The sequence below is a fragment of the Ursus maritimus genome, unplaced genomic scaffold (assembly GCF_017311325.1).
Source record: "Ursus maritimus isolate PB19 unplaced genomic scaffold, ASM1731132v1 scaffold_12, whole genome shotgun sequence".
In the NCBI taxonomy this organism is placed as follows: Eukaryota; Metazoa; Chordata; class Mammalia; order Carnivora; family Ursidae; genus Ursus; species Ursus maritimus.
In genome coordinates this window covers 387280-396802 of record NW_024423564.1, presented here as the reverse complement: position 1 = coordinate 396802, position 9523 = coordinate 387280, and positions in this window count along the sequence as shown.

Sequence of the window (9523 nt, the reverse complement as noted above, 5' to 3'; positions counted from 1 at the left end):
CAAGGATGCCCACTCTCGCCACTATTATTCAACATAGTACTAGAAGTCCTTGCAACAGCAATCAGACTACAAAAAGGGATAAAAGGCATCCAAATTGGCAAAGAAGTAGTAAAACTGTCTCTCTTCGCAGATGACATGATATTCTATATGGAAATCCAAAAGACTCCACTCCCAAACTACTAGGACTTATAGAGCAATTCAGTAATGTAGCAGGATACAAAATCAATGCTCAGAATTCAATTGCATTTCTTTTTTTTTTTAAGATTTTATTTATTTATTTGACAGAGATAGAGACAGCCAGCGAGAGAGGGAACACAAGCAGGGGGAGCGGGAGAGGAAGAAGCAGGCTCACAGCGGAGGAGCCTGATGTGGGGCTCGATCCCAGAACGCCGGGATCACGCCCTGAGCCGAAGGCAGACGCTTAACCGCTGTGCCACCCAGGCGCCCCTCAATTGCATTTCTATACACGAACAATGAGACTGAAGAAAGAGAAATTAGGGAATCCATCCCATTTACAATAGCACCAAAAATCATATGTTATCTCGGAACTGACTTAACCCGAGACTTAAAGGATCTATATTCTAGAAACTACAAATCACTCTTGAAAGACATTGAAGAAGACACAAAAAGATGGAAAAATATTCCATCCTCATGGATCAGAAGAATAAACATAGTTAAAATTTCTATGCTACCCAGAGCAATCTTCAGTTTCAGTGCCATCCTGATCAAAATACCAACGACATTTTTCAGAGACCTGGAACAAACAGCCCTTAAATTTGTGTGGAACCAGAAAAGGCCCCAAATTGCCAAGGAATTGTTGAAAAGGAAAAAGAAAGCTGGGGGCATCACGTTGCCAGATTTCAAGCTATACTACAAAGCTATGATCACAAAGACAGCATGGTACTGGCACAAAAACAGACACATAGACCATTGGAACAGAACAGAGACTCCAGAAATGGAACCTCAGCTCTTTGGGCAACTAATCTTTGACAAAGCAGGAAAAAACATCCAGTGGAAGAAAGACAGTCTCTTCAATAAATGGTGCTGGGAAAATTGGGCTGTTACATGCAAAAGAATGAAACTTGACCATCTCTCACACCATACACAAATATCAACTCCAAATGGATGAAAGACCTCGATGTGAGACAGGAATCCATCAAAATCCTAGAGGAGAACATAGGCTGCAACCTCTTTGAGATCAGCAAGCGCAACTTTCTTCATGACACATCTCCAAAGGCAAGAGAAACAAAAGAAAAAATGAAGTTGTGGGACTTCATCAAGATAAAAAGCTTCTGTACAGCCAAGGAAACAGTCAAAAAAACTAAGAGGCAGCCCACGGAATGGGAGAAGATATTTGCAAATGACACTACAGATAAAAGACTAGTAATCTAGATCTACAAAGAACTTCTCAAACTCAATACATGAGAAGTAAATAATCAAATCAAAAAATGGGCAGAAGATATGAACAGACACTTTTCCAATGAAGGCATACAAATGGCTAACAGATACATGAAAAAAGGTTCAAAATCATTAGCCATCAGGGAAATTCAAATCAAAACCACATTGAGATACCACCTTATGCCAGTTAGAATGGCAAAAATTGACAAGGCAAGAAATAAGTTTTGGAGAGTGTTGGTCGGAAATCAAGTTGGTACAGCCACTTTGGAAAACAGTGTGGAGTTCCCTCAAAAAGTTACAAATAGAGCTACCCTATGATCCAGTAATTGCACTACTGGGTATTTACCCCAAAGATACAGACATAGTGAAGAGAAGGGCCATATGCACCTCAATGTTCATAGCAGCATTGTCCACAATAGCTATAAATTGTGAAAGGAGCTGAGATGCCCTTCAACAGATGACTGGATTAAGAAGATGTGGTCCATATATACAGTGGAATATTACTCAGCTATCAGAAGGGACAATTACCCAACATTTTCTGCAACATGGATAGGACTGGAGGAGATTATGCTAAGTGAAATAAGTCAAGCAGAGAAAGAGAATCATCATATGGTTTTACTGATTTATGGAACATAAGAAATAGCAGGAAGATCAGTAGGAGAAGGAAGGGAATGAAGGGGGCGTTAACAGAAGGGGGAATGAACCATGACAGACTGTGGACTCTGGGAAACAAACTGAGGGCCTCAGAGGGGAGGGGGTGGGGGAATGGGATAGGCTGGTGATGGGTATTAAGGAGGGCACACATTGCATGGTGTACTGGGTATTATACGCAAATAATGAATCATGGAACATTACATCAAAAACTAAGTTTTACTATGTGGTGACTAGCATAACATAATAAAAAATTATTATAAAAAAAAAGAAAAAAAAAGAGGAACATGTGGATGCTACAAATGCAGCTTTCTATGAAGGTCAATATTAGACCCTACGCCTGGTAGTTAGCACCATCTTCCTTCTGCAAGAGAGGAGAGTCTTTAAACACTGATATGGAGGCTTTCTGACTTTCATATCATGTCTTAAGATAGTAAATGGATGGCCTGAGTTTGTCATTTTTTTCTCTTTAAAGAATCAGTAGGATCCAGGAATAATCAACCAATCCCACTACCCATAATGATTATCGTTTCCTCCATTTGTCTCAAATGTCAAATATACTGCACAAGCCAGCACAACATCTTCCACTGACTGTATTTTGCCCCAATTCACCATAAAAGATAAAAGTGATATGCTACTATAAGCCAAGGGAAATCAACACTCCACTTACCACCAATGAAGGGTTTCTAATCTCTTCTGGCCAATGAGTGAGCCAATTACAGAATCCCACTATTAGAATCTGCTTCCTGAAACCACAACTGGTTGTCATTGTTGAATTCCCCAGCAGCACTCCCTGAAATGAGGATTTGTTTCTAAGTGATTTATGAAGCCAGTGCTTCCAAGAGAAACTAGTAAAGGATTAGAAGAAGCAGGACTGGGAAGAAGACAAAGCCTTGCAGGTGTGTGGTTTTAGGCAAAGGCATATGCAAAAAAGTTTCAAACTTGGTCCCACAAAAGAAATTTATTTTTTTAAAGATTTTATTTATTTATTTATTTATTTATTTATTTATTTATTTATTTATTTGACAGAGACAGCGAGTGAGCACAAGCAGGTGGACCAGCAGAGGGTGAGGGAGAAGCAGATTGCCCAGTGAGCAAGGAGCCTGTTGCAGGGCTTGATTCCAGGACCTTGGGTTCATGACCTGAGCTGAAGTCAGACACTTAACCATCTGAGCCACCCAAGTGCCCCTCACAAGAGAACTTCAGACCACACAAGAAGCCTCAGGGCTATACTGATGTGAAGCAAGAGAGCCAAGCTTCCACAGTCCAGTGCCTAAAAGTCATTGGCTAAGGGCCATTCCAGGGAGACATAAAATCTCAGGCATGTCAGGCTTTGAGCATGTGAGGTTCCATTGCCCATGGGAAGTCATATAAAGAGGTATCACCATATGAACAAATGGAGGGAAAAGCATACCAAAGTCTATGTGATGTTGAAGGACAACATGAGGACACAGCCAGCAAAATCCAGACAAAAAATTCTCAATGACAAATAATGTGATTTCTTCAATAAAAAATTGAAAGGAGGCAAAAAATGGACAGGGAACTTTATAGATTAAAATAAACTTTAAAGATATATTAACCAGTAACAATGAGTCTACCTTATTTTGATCTCAATTCAAATAAGTTCTTAAAAAATAATGACTTTTATGAGATAATTGGAAATGTGAACGCTGAGGGGATATTTCATAATAAAAGCTTTTTTGGTACTTTTAAGATATAATATGTAACATAATTGCTTGGAGAAAAAGGAGTCATCTATAATTTAGAGATATCTATAGATGAAGTGACATGAATTTGGAATTTGCTTTAAAAAAACAGAGGGGGCAATTATTGGGGATATAAATGAGACAAGACTGGTCATAATTTGATGATTATTAAGGCTGGATGATATACATGGGATTCATTCTACAATCCTGTCCACTTTTGTATATGTTTAAAATTTGCCATAAAATAGTAAAACAATCATTGAAAAATGCTAATAATGACAATATAGAAATTGTGCCCTATTTTATAACTACTTAAATATATAATAAAGAGTAGATTTCAACTTAAAAATGTAAAGAGTAGTGCAGAACTTTTAAAACATTTTATAGAGATATCTTAGCTTGGTTTCCCCCAAAAAAGGTGTGATCTAAGACAACAGAATGCATATAAGTAGTTTACTTTGAGAAGTGACCCCAAGTAGATGAAGCCAGGGGCAGTGGAAAGAATCAAACAAAACAAGAGCAAAGTCAATCCAAGGCTGTGCTATGAGCTGTGTGCTACTGTGGGCACCTGCAGCTAGACCCCACTCCGGAGCTTCTAAGGACCTTGCAGAATGTGCATCAGAATTGCTCATCTGAGATTGTGAAAGAATGTCATGTCTTCATGGACTCCTGCCTTCTAATATTCAGTGATTGTCTTAGGGGTTGTTACCTCCCTCACACTTCCTCATCGTGTTGGCACCAGCATGAGGAGGCAGGCTACTGTGAGCGTTCTATGCGCAGCACTCATGAAGCCTTGGTACAAAAGAACCACCTAAAGTAAGGTGCTGTCAGGCTAGCTCTGAGCATGGTGGTTGCCGTAGCTTCATACCCCTAGGCAAAAAGGGGTGGTGAGAAAAAGGGAGATGGGCATAAAAATGTCAGACTATAAGCATCTAAAAAGCCTGACAGAGACTCTCATCAGAGTGGTCTCCCTATTGTGATAGTTACTCTCTCCTCTTGGAATTATCATTTTGAATAAAGGTTCTCCCTGCTACTACTACTAATGAAACTTTGACAGCAACTGAATTATTTCCCAGTAATTTTTCTTTCTCATTTAAGTTTAAAATTTATTATAAATTTATTTTATGTTGTAGTTTCTACTCTGACTCTGGTTATGACCCTCCTTTTATATTTTCAGTATTATTATTTTTTCTTTTTTTTTTTTACCTTGGTCAATATTATTGGTCTTAATTATTTTCATCTTTTCAAAGAATCAATTTGGTTTTGTTGCTTCCCCCTCTGTTATATATTTGTTCTCTGTTTCACAAACCTGATTTTATAGTTAGTATTTTCTTACATCTACTTTCTTTGGAATATTCTAATTTCTTAAATTCTAGTTTCTTATGGTAGGTTTTTAGATCATCAACTTCCAAATTTCTATGAAAAGTTTAAATCTTTCATTTTCTTTCATTGTGTTTCTTTTACTGTATATCCCATGAGTTCTGGTTTGCAGTATTTATGTTACTTTTAGTTTTAAGCATTTCCTAGTTTCCTCCAGATTGTCATGTCCAGTAGTATAAGTTACTGTAATGCCACAATATATCATTAGATCAATACCTAATATCTCCATATTCCATAAGAAAGACAATGTTGACTCTTATCTCTCAGAAATAAACATTTGTACCACTCTACTAGGTAACAGTAACAACAAACAACTAAATCAATCAATCAATCAATCAATCAATCAATCAATCTGACCAGGCAAGGTACCACTGTGGAGGTTATAAAGATGTCTATTGGAGACAGACACACTTGGGATTGAACCTGGTATAGTCTAGCCAAGAGTTGAAAAGCATCCAAGATGGCCTGCCACTCTTCGAAATGTCTGTGGTCTCTTGCTACCCTCTAGTGTCATGATGCAGAAGTGCAGGCCTAGAAGAGAAGGACTCCACCCCATGTAGGCTCCTAAAAGCAAACCTGGGGTATCCATGCTATTTGAGACACCTCCATGGAAATAGTGATGAATAGGGTAGTTTGTGCCCTGAAGGATTCAGAGTGAGCAGGAGTATAAGACAAGTGCACAGATGACTCTACTAACAATAATTGCCACCATTTATTGAGTGTTGGCCATAGGTCCGTCCCGGTGTCTTTACATGGCATGATCTCATCTCCTTGGCACAACAATGCTATGATGTACGTATGATTATCCTCCTTACCTTACAGACAAGGAGACTGAGGTTCAGAGAGGACAAGTCACACACCCAAAGTATTCAGAGAGTCACTAAGAGTCAAACCCAGATTTGTCTGAATCCAGAATCCATGCCCATGCAAATGCTCCGAGGACTCAGCAATGGGAAATCTCACAGAGGCTTAGTGGATTCTCAGAGCACCTTCCTGGGGGAGATGACATATGATCTGGGATTGGAGGAATGAGTACCAAAAGATGGATGCCAAAAGGGGATGGAGCAGGGCCCCAGAGGGAACTACCTGAGTGAAGGAGAGATGGGGGAAAACACTGTGGATATGAAGGGATTAAGTGGTTCAATTTGGCTTGAGCATAAGAAGAAGAGAGAAATAAAATGGAAGGGCTGGTTGGCTTGAGACTATGTTCTTTGTTCTTCCTACTATGTTCTTCCTTGAATCCCCTGCTGTTGGCATGGGATGGCTGAAAATGAAATGAGAAGTGTGAATTCCATCCCAGAACCCTGGTGGGGTCCCAGAGCCCACTAGCCCTGTGTGGACCTTACTGAACTCTGGGGCACCCCAGAGCAGCCAAGAACTCTGAGGGGTGAGAGAGGAGGCCTAGATGAAGGCCAAGTTAACAAGTACAGTAGGGCTAATCTGAGATGGGGGTTCTGCCTGCAAGAAGGGCCGTAGGAGGAGGTTCCTTCAGCAAGAGGCCACTTGTTACAGTGACTGCCTTCTCAAATAGGAGCCAGCAATCTAATAGGGTTGAATATGCTCGGCTGGACAAAGATATACTTTTAAAATCAAGACACTCTTCAGGAAAATCCATGATGTACAATATAGTGCAAAGAGACCTACCCGTAGTAGCAGTAAGTATATCACTGCTCCCTTACTGAAACTTGGTTTCTTCTTAGCTAAGTTTAAAATAAAAAATTGGAATAAAAATATGCTCTCTGAGTTCTGATAAGGATACAAGATAAGAAGACAGGAACCTTGATTCGTGCTTTGGCTCAGCCTTCCTTCCAAGGTCAGAGTGGCCTTTCTTAGGCAAAACTCAGATCAGTTGGCTAATAGCTCACACCCTCTACAGCCCTGCACTCCATGGAACATGGTCACTACCTGAACTCGCCTGCTCTTCATCTAACATGCTGTAGTCCTGCAATACTCATCAAACACATCAAAACCATCCCTGTCTCAGGCCTTGGTACTTGCTCTTGGTCTGCCTCTATCCATAGACTTTTATATGACCATCTTGCCATCATCAAGCCCAGCTCCAATGTCCCTGCCTCATAGAGGCCTTCCTTAACCACTCTAACTAAACATTACCATGTTGTAGTTTCTTCACAGCCCTCATGCCTTCCATGAGATGCTGTTGTCCACTTATGTGTTTCTTGGTCATGTATGTGCTTATCGTCTATCTTCCTCCCCTACCCCGCCCACTGGATGTCAGCCCTGAGGAAGAAGAGCCTGTGTGGCATTTGTTGTGCTCTGTTTGCTCTGTGTCCCGGAAGTGACCAGTGCAAGGTAGGCACTCAATAAGTGGTATTTGCTGCTGCAGACACGTTGACTCTCTGTAAATGGAGCTTTCCAGTTATGGGGTGATCTTGATGATTCCTGCCCTTTCCACCTAATAGGCCTCACAAAGACCCTTCAGGTGGAGCAAGAACAGGCCCCCATCATACAGCTTGTAAGCCTCAAAATTGGTCACTGCTTTGGACTAATTTCTGGACATTCCTTCTAGTCGTCCAATTCTCAGTCTCTTTTGGACTTTTGTGAGAATTATGGTAGCACAATGGAATGGTTTGCCATAGAGTTAGGTGGAAGTGGAGAAGAGGCGGGAGGGAAAGACTTCTCTGAGCTGAGGGATGAGTAAAGTTCTCCCTCAAATCAGAAAACTTTGGGGGGAAAAGGGAGGGCATCCTTGACCTGCGCTCACCATGCATTAAGAAGGTGGTACTGAGAGTGGGAGTTAAGATGGCGGAGGAATAGGGGACCTCTTTTTCAGCTGGTCCCCTGAGTCGAGCTGGATAGGTACCAGACCAGCCTGAACAACCACGGAATCAGCCTGAGACGCAGGAAGATACATCTGGATCTCTACAAATGAACATCTCCAGCGCTGAGGATTGAGGTATGCGGGGAGCCATGAAACCACGCACAGATATCAGAAGATAAACGGAAGGGGGAGGGAGCCCCCACGTTCGGGCGCCAGGAAGCGGTAGCCACCTGCACGGGGGAGCGGGTGGACTCACGGACCGGCACCTGTGAGAGAGCAGACTGAAACCGTGAGCCAGGGAACGCGCACCACCAGACTGAAAAGGAGCTCCAGTGTGCTCACTGGAACCAGACTGAGTCCGGGAGCTCCTGGAGTGTGCGGGGGCGGCTGGCGGCTGGAGGCTGGCGGTGTTAGGAACACAGAGGACAGAGACGCGCCGGCCCTGAAAGTAAGGGTTGGGACGCCGGGTGTGGGGCGCACATTCTGGAACGCTGCAGGGTTGAGCAGCACCAATAGAAACAGAGTTAAAGTGGCCAGAAGAGCTCAGTGGAGAGCAGACTGCGATCCCTCTGTTCTGAGACAGAGGCTGAGATTATGCTACTGCTGCTCTGACTCTCAGAAGAGGCACAGCAAATGGCCAGGGAAAGCCACCAGAGAAAAAAAGTCTGGAAATACTGGCTCACAGTGTGCCCACCCTTATCCCCCCTCACAGGGGACATGGAGATCTACCCAAACAGGGTTCCCTGAGTATCGGCGCAGCAGGCCCCTCCTGCAGAAGGCAGGCTGAAAAATCAAGAAGCCCACATCCCTAAGATCCCTATAAAACAAGTGCACGCTGCCTGGGTCCCGGTCAATAATTTGGGGTCTGGACATCCCCTCAACCTCTCCTCATCAGAATGACAAAAAGGAGAAATCCCCCCAGCAAAGAAAAGCCTCTGCCACAGAACTAATGGATATGGATATAACCAAATTATCAAAAATGGAATTCAAAGTTAAAATGGTCAAGATGATGTGTAGACTTGAAAAAAGTATTAACGAAAATGTTAATGAGAATATAGAATCTCTAAGGGCAGAAATGAGAGCGAATGTGGCAGAAATTAAAAATTCTATGAGCCAAATGCATTCAAAACTAGAGGCTCCGACGGCCAGGGTGAATGAGGCAGAAGAACGTATCAGCGAATTGGAGGATGGGTTAGAAGAAGAGAAAGCTAAATTAGAATCTGGGCTCAAAAAAATCCATTCTCAAGAATGTAGGTGATGGGAGATTACTGACTCAATGAAACGTTCCAATGTCAGAATCATTGGTATCCCCAATGGGGTGGAGAAAAACAGAGGTCTAGAAGAGATGTTTGAACAAATTGTAGCTGAAAACTTCCCTAATCTAGCAAAGGAAACAAGCATTCGGGTCCAAGAGGCAGAGAGGACCCCTCCCAAGCTCAACCATGACAAACCTACACCACGTCACCTCATAGTGCAATTCACAAATATTAGATCCAAGGATACAGTAGTGAAAGTGTTCAGAGCAAAGAAATTTCTCACGTACCAAGGCAAAGGTATCAGAATTATGTCACACCTGTCTACACAGACCTGGAATGAGAGAAAGGGGGGG